Source organism: Heloderma suspectum, chromosome 3 (genome assembly GCF_057233095.1).
Source record: "Heloderma suspectum isolate Gila_16-S chromosome 3, 16-S_ref, whole genome shotgun sequence".
Lineage (NCBI taxonomy): Eukaryota > Metazoa > Chordata > Lepidosauria > Squamata > Helodermatidae > Heloderma > Heloderma suspectum.
In genome coordinates this window covers 266,468,631-266,482,395 of record NC_139460.1, presented here as the reverse complement: position 1 = coordinate 266,482,395, position 13,765 = coordinate 266,468,631, and the positions used below count along the sequence as shown (strand labels likewise).

The 13,765-nt window shown below is 44.6% G+C and overlaps 1 protein-coding gene across 2 annotated transcripts in view; it reads right to left on the bottom strand.

Moving 5' to 3' along the window:
* Positions 1 to 12,319, bottom strand: part of STAG1 (STAG1 cohesin complex component) — a 206,531-nt gene extending 194,212 nt beyond the window's left edge. For both annotated transcript variants that reach the window (XM_084846851.1, XM_084846852.1), the window contains exon 1: positions 12,118 to 12,319. The gene's annotated coding sequence lies outside the window, so the exon portion shown is untranslated. The remainder of the gene's footprint in view (positions 1 to 12,117) is intronic.
* Between the last annotated feature and the right edge of the window lie 1,446 nt (positions 12,320 to 13,765).

Genomic DNA, 13,765 nt, shown 5'->3' with positions numbered 1-13,765 from the left:
GGAAATGTAATTCTCTGTATTTTATAGATGCTACTAATCACTTCATAATATGTTTTGTTTGTGATTATTGTAATGACCATAATGGTTGGAACAAATGATTACTTACACCACCTTCTTGAGAACATCTAGTGCTGTTGTTTGAGAAGTAGGAACAGCTGTGGCTATTCTACAACTCCACAGAAGAACCACAGCAGGGTTGGCCTCACAACTCAGCATCCTGAGAAAGTCAGCTTCCATTAGTGAAAAAGCCACCACCTAGCACTCATGGCTGCTAACCCAGGCCATAACTATGATAGCCATGTTTGTACAGAACAAATAAGCCAAGGTGGTTTGTTTGGAAAGCATGACAAGCATCCAGCCTTCCTCCCAACTCTGAAGCTGCAGAAGTGAGCAGATATCCTTATGACAGTTGTGCGGCAATCCCTGCTACCTTCTCAGCTCCAAACTCGGGAGGAAGGCTGGAGGATGTCTGGCAGCTGCATGACAAGGCAACTGCAGTTAGGGAAGTCAGAGAATTCCGCCATGGATCTCAGTGAGGCCGAATGCACTGGTGAGGCTGAATGCACCTCGAAATCCGTAGCAGAACGAAGCCCCCCTGCCCCCCCACCCCACGAAATGGGCCTGGAACAGAGCACCTACCTGCTGCCAGCCGCACTGACTTGCGAATGGCAGCCACGTCTGCGGCCGCCATTCGCTTCTTCCATATAGCCGTGATAGGCTACGTAAGTATTTACATAGCCTATCACGGCAAACCTAAGGGAACGCAAATGGCGGCGGCTACGGCAGCCGCCATTTGCGTTCCCTTTTTTTTTGCCGTTTTAGCCTACGTAAACATTTACGCAGGCTATTACAGCCAAAAAAAGGGGGGAACGCAAATGGTGTATTGGCCGCCATTTGCATTCCCCCCACTTTTTTGCAATAGCCTGCATATATATTTATGTAGGCTAAAACGGCAAAAAAAAAAGGGAACACAAATGGCGGCCGCCATAGCTGCTGCCATTTGCGTTCGCTGTTTTTTTGTGGATTTTTTGCCGTGATAGGTTACGTAAATATTTACGTAGCCTATCACGGCAAAATATAGGGACGCAAATGGCGGCGGCTACGGCTGCCGCCATTTGTGTCCCTGCAGGCTAAAGCCTTTGATTGTGTGGATCACAACAAACTGTGGCAAATTCTTAAAGTGATGGGAGTACCAGACCACCTCACCTGTCTCCTGAGAAACCTGTACGAGGGTCAAGAAGCAACAGTCAGAACCAGACATGGAACAACCGATTGGTTCAAAATTGGGAAAGGAGTACGACAAGGCTGCATATTGTCACCCTGCTTATTTAACTTATATGCAGAGTACATCATGAGAAATGCCGGGTTGGATGAATCAGAGGTCGGAATTAAGATTGCTGGGAGAATTATCAATAACCTCCGATATGCAGACGATACCACCCTAATGGCAGAAAGCGAAGAGGATCTAAAGAGCCTCTTGTTGAGGGTGAAAGAGGAGAGCGCAAAAGCTGGTTTGAAACTCAACATTAAAAAAACTAAGATCATGGCATCTGGCCCCATCACTTCCTGGCATATAGAAGGGGAAGAAATGGAAGCACTGACAGATTTTACTTTCTTGGGCTCCAAGATCACCGCAGACGGTGACTGTAGCCATGAAATTAAAAGACGCTTGCTCCTTGGGAGGAAAGCTATGACCAACCTAGACAGCATAGTAAGAAGCAGAGACATCACCTTGCCGACAAAGGTCCGTCTAATCAAAGCTATGGTTTTCCCAGTAGTAATGTATGGCTGTGAGAGCTGGGCTATAAGGAAGGCTGAGCGCCGAAGAATTGATGCTTTCGAACTGTGGTGCTGGAGAAGACTCTTACGAGTCCCCTGGACTGCAAGGAGGTCAAATCAGTCCATCCTAAAGGAAATCAATGCTGAGTGCTCATTGGAAGGACAGATAATGAAGCTGAAGCTCCAATATTTTGGCCACCTAATGCGAAGAGAAAACTCCCTGGAAAAGACCCTGATGCTGGGAAAGACTGAAGGCAAAAGGAGAAGGGGACGGCAGAGGATGAGATGGCTAGATAGCATCACAGATGCAATGAATATGAACTTGAGCACGCTCCGGGAGAGAGCGCAGGACAGGAAGGCCTGGCGTGCTATGGTCCATGGGGTCACGAAGAGTCGGACACGACTGAACGACTGAACAACAACAAGGCTGCCCAGCGGCTGGATGTCTGGCTGCGGGTGGCCCCGGCCGGCGGCTCCAAGGAATCTCCATGGAGCGGAGCCAGCCAGAGAGAATTTCGGGGGGAGGGACGGAGCGCCTCCCCTCCACCGTGAATGTCACCCTTCGAAAAGGTAAGTGACTTTCGTACAGCCCTACCTGCAGTACCTTTGCTACACATGCCAAACCAGCAAGCCCCCCTCCCATCTTTCCTGCTCCAGAGCAGAAAAACCCAGCAGGTGGGGGGCTTGCTAGGGCTAAAGTGTCCCAAATGCCTTCTCCAGTGGCACCAAGGCCAGTATACTCCCCCTTCCCATCAGCCCTTCCCTTCAAAAAGACTGATGAGGGGAGGGCTGGATGCCACTGCTTGAAGGCAATCAGGGCACCTTCAAGTAGTAATGCCATAGCTAGTTGCACTAGAATAATTAAAACAGTCTTTTCATCCATTATGCAAAAGAGAGATACTCTTACGGAGTTGCTACTCATTTTGCTTCTGAACATTTAGAGTTATTCTTAGCAACTTAAAGTGATAGGCTTCAACCAGGAGTTTACTGGGCTTCTCAATACTGCATAATTAAAGAGGAGTCTTTAGTCTGTAACAGAAAAATACTTTCCATATATATCAGAGGAAAAGTAGATAAGTTCTTAAGATGGTGGAAGCCTTTCCCCCACCCTTGTAGAATATATCCAGAATTAGGTAGCAAAATACCATGAGATAAATAGGCACCAACAGAAAATTTGTTAAGGGCAGGTATTCCTCATGTCTACCACTCCCATGTTACCACAGATATTCTCAGCACTCCCAGACTGAACAACTGCATTTTAATATTTCTTGACCATTCTAAACCACAGATTTGGAGGGTCCCCTATCACCACCATAAGCATTCTACGAGGTATTTTCCTTACTATTACAAGAAAGCCTCTCTAAAAAATATTTCTTCTCTCTGGTGAGGCAGTGGCCTTTGGACTCTAGAACAATTGAATAACTATTCAATCATAGCTAAAATGTCAGCTTCTCTTCATTAACTCCTTCTGAGCAAAAGCAAAGTGTTACAGTCCATTATAGCTGGCTGATCAAAAGCTATTTCTAGTTACCTCAAGGGTTTTACCCATGTGTGTAGAGTATGAACAGATGTTCTGGATTTTAGTAGATGTAATCTTGCAGTTATGTTTCACACAGATGTCGAGTCTTGTGAAGTGCTACTGATTTCAAGTCTCAAAAATAAATATGCTAAAAGTAAATCAGTTAATTGGTCATGTATTTTTAACTCGCTAGAGCACACTCTTCTGTTCCTTACAGAGGGAGATCCTATCACTGTATAACCCAGCCAAAAACTGTAACAGCCTGGAAAGTTACATCCTTGCCAAACCAAGATATTCATCTCTAGCGCACTAAACAGTGTCAATCAACTACAGCATAATACCATTATGAAGAACTGAAATATCACAGGAAGGTGCCTTATACCAAATAAGACCACTGATCCATCTAACTCAGTGCAGTATATACTGAATGGTAGAGATGCCCCAGGTTTCAGACAGCAGTCTTTTCCTCCTGGAGTCTGGAGACGGCAAGGATTGAACCTAGGACCTTCTTTCACTGAGCTAAGATCCTTCCATAAAATATTAAGAATGTGATAGCGAGCAAGCTTTTGAGTTCTACTGAACTTTTCTACAAAGTAACTATTTATTTAGTATCCTGGTCTATCCCATGGGTTCAAAGCAGCTTAGAACAGTTTCTCATAAATGTTAATAGTCCTGTCCTCTTGTTGTTGTTGTTCAGTCGTTAAGTCGTGTCCGACTCTTCATGACCCCATGGATCATAGCACGCCAGGCCTTCCTGTCCTGCGCTCTCTCCCGGAGCATGCTCAAGTTCATGTTCATTGCATCGGTGATGCTATCTAGCCATCTCATCCTCTGCCATCCCCTTCTCCTTTTGCCTTCAATCTTTCCCAGCATCAGGGTCTTTTCCAGGGAGTTTTCTCTTCGCATTTGGTGGCCAAAATATTTGAGCTTCGGCTTCAGTATCTGTCCTTCCAATGAGCACTTAGGGTTGATTTCCCTTAGGATGGACTGATTTGACCTCCTTGCAGTCCAGGGGACTCATAAGAGTCTTCTCCTGCACCACAGTTCGAAAGCATCAATTCTTCGGCGCTCAGCCTTCCTTATAGTCCAGCTCTCACAGCCATACGTTACTACTGGGAAAACCATAGCTTTGATTATACGAACCTTTGTCAGCAAGGTGATGTCTCTGCTTCTTACTATGCTGTCTAGGTTTGCCATAGCTTTCCTCCCAAGGAGCAAGCATCTTTTAATTTCATGGCTACAGTCACCGTCTGCAGTGATCTTGGAGCCCAAGAAAGTAAAATCTGTCAGTGCTTCCATTTCTTCCCCTTCTATATGCCTGGAAGTGATGAGGCCAGATGCCATGATCTTAGTTTTTTTTTTTAATGTTGAGTTTCAAACCAGCTTTTGCACTCTCCACTTTCACCCTCAACTAGAGGCTCTTTAGATCCTCTTCAATTTCTGCCATTAGGGTGGTATCGTCTGCGTATTTGAGGTTGTTGATAATTCTCCTGGCAATCTCACAATCTATTTAAAGAACGGGTGTGTGCCTTGAGATGAAATTGGGTTCATTGAGCTGAGTGTTGTTTTTATTTCTTTTATTGTTGTGTTTTTAAACTGTGTTTTTAATCTATTTGTTTTAAATACATTCATTTTAATCTTGGCTTTATTAATGTTAGCCACTTTGTATGCCATTTTTTTGGATGGCAAGGCGGGGATATAAATCAAATTAATAAATAAATAAGACCAAGTGCTTTACAGATATGCAGTACAATCTTATTAATACTTACACAGAAGTAAGTCCTACTTTGCTCAATGGGGCCTATTCCCTATTTTTTTATTTATTAATTAAATTTATTAATCGCCAATCTGGCTGGTCACCCAGTGATGTAAAATATTAGAACCAGTTTAAAATAAAATTCTACATTAAAAACATCATATTTCTAAAAATACCCTAACCCACCCCAAATGCCTGCCTGAACAACCACGTTTTTAATGTGCAGCGGAAGCTCATTAAAGAAGGGGCATGGAGGAGTCCCCGAGGGAGGGAGTTCAACAGAGTGGGGGCCACCACAGAGAAGGCCCTCTCCCTCATCCTCATCCTCACCAGGTCTAGCTGTCCTGGCTGATGGGACAGAGAGAAGGCCCACTCTACTAAGTGGGTTTGCTGCATGGTGCAAACAGGTCTTACGATTCAGCAAGGCATGTTGGCATGAAGCAGCAAGGACTATACTTCCTTTTAAAATATAAGAACAAACTGGTATTCAGATCCACCCGTAGCACCAATTGGAACACAAAGGTTGCTTGTTAAGACAGGGAACAGAAGTAAAGAAAACCATCTAAGTCCTTATATTAGCAATGCTGGAGATTTAATTTTAGGCAGCACGCTAGCTAGTTACCTAGTTAATCAAATTAATCAGTTAAATAACCAAGCAAATAGTTTTATCCCTAAATTTGCCTTCCATACTTGTTGTTGCCCAGAAGAAAATCACTTTCTAAGATGTTAAATGTAACCTTTACCACAGAATGATTTCCCAAATCTTCAATATACTAACTTGCTCTTTGGGGAAAACACAAAGGACTATATAGCAGTCTATAATCAATTACAAGTAGGTATTTTCAATGTTCAATTAGTTATATATATTTTTATCATGTTAGAAAATAGTACACAGAAACTTGCATGTAATAAGTGCATCTGTACATAGGATTCTTACCCATTACAACCACATGCTTATGTTGAAATTGCCACTTTCCTCCAGATAGTATTCAGTTTGTTCCACTGTAACATTAAAGAAGACACTATAGACATTCAAAGTGCTTGTGGGATTTAGCAACCATGATTTAAAGGCTACTTTTAAAGATACAGTGAATGAAGCTCAATTTTAATTGTAGGAATGGGGGAATTCCAAATGTTAAGTTGGCAAATGTGTAGTTGTGTGGCACAGTGTATCAAGTGTTAAACCTAAAACACAGGAACCCAAATTTAAACCCACACTAGACATCAAACTCATTGGGTGATGTCAAGCCAATCATTCTTCACCCCACAGAATTATTGTGAGGGCAGAATGGGAAAACTCCATGAATGCCACCATGAACTTGCTGAACAAAGTTGACATATAACAAACGCTCATACAGAACATCAGGGAATCCATTGTCTGCTGTGCTCCCCTGACCTTAATTGGGGGTCTACAATACACACAGCAGAGGCAGGGAGGGTTATGCAAATCTGAACAGGAGCAAAGAGCCTGTGGGCCTGGTTATATCAGGGTCAGGTTGCACTCCTCCCTCCTTCCTGGAGCTACAGCATGTTCTCTGGCTTGTTAAGCTAGATGCAAAATTACATCAAGGCACTTGGGCAGAGGAAGGGGAGGCTGTACGTCCATTATTTGCCCTGACACATATTTTAGACTTAAGTCATGGCGTATGTGCCAAAAAGGCTAGACACCTCTGATTTTGAGTTTCGCCTACAATAGGAAAAAGCTTATTTGAGTTTGTAAAACCCTACTGGAAAGGATTGCTAGGAGCGAGCTGCACAGAAAAAAATGCAAAGGTTCCATAGCAGCTTATAAAAGGGAAGAAGTGAGGAGAGACGGTCGAAAAGATAAAGAAAGCAACAGGGCAGAGGGCATAGAAGAAGACTGGAGGGGGGGAGGGGGGAAAGATTTCAGCTGAAAACTGCTATGAACTAGCAAGGATTTTCACAATTATCCCTGAGTGGAAGTAGGATCTTCAAACTAGGTCAATATGTACTAACTGATCAATTGCTGTTACTTTACCTTCTGTTATTAAAATAATGTTGTAGGAAGGAACTGCTACCTAATAAAGTAACGTGTCAGCCAACTCTTCAATAATAGTTCCCATTAAATGTACCTTACGTTCCAGAGCTTGAAAAACAAACCAATCAAGCTCTTCTGGTAACAGCTGCTTCTGCCCCTTCCCTGTTCAACAAGCTGAGCTGCAAGTCACACTATTAATGCCACATTTACCACATACTAATCTTTTGTTTATACTTTTTTGTGCCAAACCTTAAGATGACGATATTAAACTTTGTATAAGCACCTAAGTTTTATTTTACATAAAGGGATCCAAAACTACGCCAAGCCAAACATACAGATGGTTAGGTCAGACTTGAGTACGGAGCCGGAGTGTCAAATCAAAAAACACCAGCGGACCTGTGTTTGGCAGATATCCATTCAGCAAGTTTACATTGGAGTTTAGGGTCTACTGGACACCCCTCAGTCAGTATCAGACACATCTCGCTAGTAACCAACCCACTCCGCTGGCACTGCAAGGAAGAGCAGGGCTCCCTGGCACATATGTTATAGGCTTGCCTTATATTTCGTCCTTTTGGTCCAATATTTGCATGCACTTTAATCTTGCTTTTGAAACATTGTTTAGATTTAATGATGAATGTGTTATTGAATTGTGTTCCCCCATTGTCAGACCTGTCAGGTGGCCACCCAAAGTGAATATTTTAGACTCTCTTGGTTATGAAGACTTGAATTACAGCATTAAACTCTCTATTCACTAATAGGCGGAAAATCTGACTGCATTTTCAGTGCTTGTGCACACCTCTTACCAAAGGCTTCAGAACACATTTCTGAAAAACTGATCAGCATATAGAGTCCTTTGCCTAAGACCTGGGCCAAGGATCTAAATTTTACTAATCTTACAAATATACTTCCCTTTGCATGTGCTTCACTGAACAGTATGATGACCTCTCAACTGTAACCTTGTTTATCTTATTCCCTTTAACTGCATCCTGCCTGAGTACTCTTTTCCCCTTTCCCCTCCCCACCCTCCTCTTTTGTTTGGTTACTGGTCTATCTATGTTAGGAAGTGTTTTAAAATTGTTTTAAAAATTATTCAATAAAATGTATCAATGCTAATTAAAAAGATAGTGACATTAAACCGCACACTTTTCAATACCACCATCTGAGAGCCAGACTGCACCTTTTTGGCAAAACCCTGAAGCCCTAATGAAATAATTTCAACTCATATGCAAAGTTAAGTGATCAAGTCGACACATTTCATTGGAAATTAAAAATCCTTTTTCTTTATTATATTCTAAAGGTATAAACAGCTTTTCTATAGTTACTAGCCAACTGCCCATATCAGAAGCTACCTGGCCTGTTACTCACACACTTATTACATCCAGACTAGACTACTGCAATGCTCTTAACATAGGGCTGCCTTTGCAGACAGTTAAAAAATGACAAATTCATACAAAATGCAGCCACTAGGATGTTAACAGGACCTAGTGTCAGTGATTCCCAATCTTGGATCACCAAATGTTGGACTACACCTTCTATCATATTTGACCATGCTGGCTAGGGTGATGTCAGTTACAGTCCAACAACTGGAGACTTAAAGTTGGGAGCCACGGAGTTAGATGGTTCATTCATGTTATTTCAATCCTACATCACCTACATTGGTTACCAATTTATTTCCAGGCCCAATTCAAAGTACTGGTCTTGACCTTTGAAGTCCTGAGCTAAGCACTTTGCAACTAGGTTATCTGCTGCCAGCATACAAATGAACCTGCTGAGGCCTTAAAATCAGCATCAGAGGTGCTGCTCTCTGGTTTGCCACCAAGAGATCTACCAGGGGCTGGGCTTTTTCAGTGGTGGGCCCATATTTGTTGAACCCCCTACCCTGAGTTCTGCATTATGGCCCCTTTGATATTTTTAAATGGCGCCTGAAGATTCATTTGTGTCATTTATCCTTTTCCTTAACGTTTTTGTGCTGGCCATGTGGTTTTACCAGCTATTCAGTTTTTAACACATAATTGTTTATTTTATTGTATTGCTTTTAAATTGCTGCTTGTAAGCCACATTGGGACTTTGTAAGACACATTTCAGGACTCTGTCCAGAAAGGCAGAATAAATATGTTTTAAATAAATGAATTGTTAACAGGAAAATGTTATGCATGTCTACTCAGAAGTAAGTCCCACCAAATTCAATGAAACTCACTCCCAGATAGATGTGTATAGGATTGCCAACTCAGTGTCTCTAATGTGGAACATCCAGTTGTACCAGGGGTGCAAAACATTTGGCCTGCAGACTGTCCCCCTGTCTGGAGGCTTCCAAGGAAAAGGAAAAATGCTCTAGGAGTGGGCTCTATGGTGCCTGCCATAGCTGCCATGTTCCTAGAACATTCCCTGAGCATTCTAGGAAGCCATGCTTGAAGGCTCCAGCCTGCTTCCTATGACACTCTAGAAACAGGGCTTCTATAGCAGGAACCAGAGCCTGCTCCGAGAGTGTTTCTTCACACACCCTTTGTTTTCCTTCTGGGTTTTTCTGAAAACATTCCAGGTAACTGAGTGTTGGATGTCAGGATCCTTCAGCAAGAGAGTGGATTAAAAGAAGGGCTATAAGCCAGGATTTCTGCATGGCTGAGTAGTTTGAGAACTGAGATTTCTGGAAGAAGTGTTGCTTTTATCTAATCAAAGTATGTGCCAGGCCTCTGAAATGTTCTTGGGCAGTTATATTTGAGTGTGTTCATAGCGTGAGTGGTGTGTACATGTGGGAGTTGTACATGAATGTGTGTGCAAACACATGTGTATGCATGCACACATGCAACCCCGCAATGCAGCCTTTGGGCCAGAAAGCGTGTGTACCTCTGAGGTATACCGAAATTTGCATTTAAACAACTATAGCAACTATTTATTATATTATATTTTAAATTATTTAAGATGGTTAAGAAAACAACAACACACTCAGGAGTCATATTGAGGTCAATGAGGTTTACTCCCAGGAAAGTGAGTACGGGATTGCAACTTAAATGTTTTATCCATCTTCCATACTCCAAGAAGTCATCACACCACTGCAAAGCAAGGAGGAACTTATTCTGCCAATGGGTGGTTGCCCAAGTCTGCTACTGTATCTCAGAGTAAGCTCAACAGGTCAAGTAAATTTGCTGAAACTATTCCGACTATTACATAAACAGCTTTTCTTCTATTACTAATTTGGCTTATCACATGTATTTGTTTTAATAATCCAGTAGAAGAGGGAATGTACTAACTACTTCAGATGTAAACACACAAAGGAGTCTTATGTGTACCTCTACAAGGTCTATTCACCAATACTCACAATATTCCTTGAGATTCTGCCACAGACAACATACCTTTCAAAAGTACTGGCCTCCCTCCACCTATTCTGACCATTTAACCTCAGCTCGGCCAGTACCCCTAGGAATTCTACCTAAAGAGCTCAAAGAAGGAGCAGGGAATAACTTCACTCAACTAATAAGATATTTGTTGTTGAGTCGTTAAGTCGTATCCGACTCTTTGTGACCCCATGGACCATAGCCCGCCAGGCCTTCCTGTCCTCTGCTCTCTCCCGGAGTGTGCTCAAGTTCATATTCATTGCATCAGTGATGCTATCTAGCCATCTCATCCTATAAAACACTATAGAAAGTAGTCTGTATTTTTATTTGGCAATAACCAAATTGCCAAATAAAAATTGCAATAACCTATTCTCCATAACACTAAAAAGACGGAAACTCCTTTGCAATCACATCTCTAGATGAGGTACTACGTTTATACAGAAAACGATAAGCAGGCCTTGAGAACAAACCTTCCTCAGCCAGTATGGCACAACATAAAACTTCTATGCTATTCAAAACAGTACTGAAAATCATCCCTGAAGGTATTAAAAGACTTGGAGCTTTTTTCTTCTTCCAGCATATCCTATTGCTGCTGGCATGACCCACTAGTCACTGGATCTCCCATAGTCACCATCGATCTCCAGGCTACACTGCCCAGGACAAGTTCAAATCAATACAACTTTCCCAACAAGGCATTCTAAGCTCTGCCACCGAGCAGATTTCTGACTCAAGGATCCAGGTTGATCCTGGACACTAGCACAGAACTTCAAACGCTGATTGCTATGGTCACCTAACAACCATCTCTTCCACTCCCAGAGCACAACATCCCAAGTGCCACTCTCTGCCAACTCCCAAGTTGTACAGCGTCGACCATCACCTTGCACCATTAACCACGAATCTGCCCCTAGACCCCTTCCTCCGAACACTTCCAACGTCTTTCCCCTCGGACACCAGGAGTCAACACTTCAAAGGTCTCCGATTAGCCCAACTCGGCACCACAGCCTCGCTGTCTTAGGACGCTATTCCAATTCCGTCAGCCAGCGCGCACAGGATCAACGCTACCCCCAAATGGCCTCCCCCTTTCCGCCTTCCATCGCCATGGTGCTGCCCTGCGGCCGTTCTCGCCAAGAACCAATCCCGCCGCCAACCTCCACGGCCGCCATCGCGGTGCCCCGACTCCCTCGTCGCCCACCCCCGCCCCACCCCCCGCTTCCCCGGCTCCTCATGCTCGCCACCGCCAATGGCACCCAGCCCCCGGGGGGGGCGAGGGCGGCACTGGCGCCCCTTTCGCTCAGCGCCGCCGCCCGGCCAAGAGCGAGCAGAGGAAGGAGCGCGGGGAGACGGCAGGCCCCGCGCGGGGGCGGGCGCAGAGCGGCGGGCTCCAGGCCCGGCAGAGGCACTGGCGGGGCCGGCGAGGCGAGGCGAGGCCGCCCCGTGGGGCCACCGCCCTTCCATTGTCACCCCGGCCCCGCGGGGAGGGAAAAGCAGGGCAGGGCAGGGCAGGGCCGGGAAGGAAAGGGGGCCGCCACCCGGGAGGAGCCATCTCCGCGGCCGAGAACCGCCCGCCCGCCCGCTCGCTCCCTCCCTCCGGCGCCGGCGCTGGCTCCCGCCCGCTGGCCCGGCCCGAGTGTGCGAGCGAGCGAGAGCGGGCCCGCTGCCCCCGCCCCTCGCGCCTCCATCTTGGATCTCAGCCTCCGAGCCCCCCTCCCTCCGCCCGCGCTGACTCGCTCACCTCAGCTGGGCCAGCGCCCCCGGGAATCCGACGGTGCCACGGGAGAAGGGTCCAGGCGGGCCGGGGCCAAGCCGGGCCGGAACGAACAGGCGGCGGTGCCGGGGGCCGCACCTCAGTAGAGCCGCAATCCTAAACCGCCATCTGGCGGCATTTCCTACCCGCCAATGGCGCAGCCGCCGCCGCCGCCAGCCAGACCCAGCGCGCCTCCTGCCGGCCGCGTCCGCACACTACGCGCAGTCGCCCCGCCCGTCAGTAAAGGCGCCCAAAACAGCTTTCGCGCGGAAATGTACGCGCAAGCGCGCTACTTTTCTGGCCCCGCGCACTCACCGTACACCTTTTGTCTGCGCGCGCAGCAACTCGACCTCCGGGCGGAAGTGGTCTACGTGACACTTCCGTTCTTGTAGGGGTTGTTTAGGTGTCTCGTTCGCCATTTTTCTGCGGCCTTTTGGTTAGGTGACGCGCGCCCGAAAGCGCTCCCTTATAGTTCTAGGCTTGTGCGCGAGCCGCGTGTCATTCGCGAGTCCAACAGCAGAGGGAGCCGAAAGCTTGATGACTGTACAGAAGCGTTTAATGATTTGCTATTCTAATTTGATTTACAATTCAGGAAACGTGATCCACACGCAGAAATTAAAGACTTAAGTGGGGGGGGGGTTAGGAGAGGTAAAGTCTCTAAGCTAAAACGTATATGACGAGCTGCTATTTACTAGGAATCTGTTTTTATACAGCTGTAAAAACTTCCTGCATTAATTTTTAATGACAATGCATTTCGATTTGTTGAATTTTAGTTACAAAACTGCTCTATATTCAAAAAAATCCCCGAATGAACAAAAAAAAAAATACTATATATAAACATATATAAGATCAAATTTAATGTGTTAATTTCATGTATTTCTTACCCACCTTTCAAAACTACACTCTTCCCAAGGTGGTTTACAATGTAAAACATCTGTTGTTCAGTCGTTCAGTCATCTGCTAAACAACAAATGTAAAATAAGTTTGTGACAGTAAAATAAAATAAACACCACCCATAGGGTGCAATCCTATGCATGTTTAGACAGAAAAAAAAGTCCTACAACTTCCAGCATTGGGGAATGCTGCAAGTTGTGGCACTTTTTTCTGTCCAACCATGCAGAGGATTGCACCCTTAACTAATCAACAGAAGGACCAGTACAATAAAACCTTTCAATTAAAAGCCAGCGAGGTTTTTTGGTTAAATTAATAAGTATGATTTGAAAGAGGGAAATGGGAAATGTCCTCAGGTTACTGCACTGAGAATTTCTACAAAGGAAAAAAACATTGTTTTAGAATATGGATATAGTACGAGGAGACTAAGGAAAGTTTACGAATGGAAGAGAACCATCTGTCTATATTCTCTTTAAGAGTGTTCAGATCAAGATACTTTTAAAATACTTAATACAACACAGAGCAGTGCTCCTGGCATGTTGTATTCTCCTACCTGGTTAGAATTTCACCTGAGAATATATTTTAAACATTGTGTTTGATGTAGCAACTGGTCTTACTTAAAGTATTTATATTCTATTTACCTCTAAACTCAGCAAGCACAGTCTTAATAAAGTAAATTTTAAAGTAACATTCAATCAAGACAACAGCAGCATGTCCAAGTCAAACAGCAGCGTCCAAAGAAGCT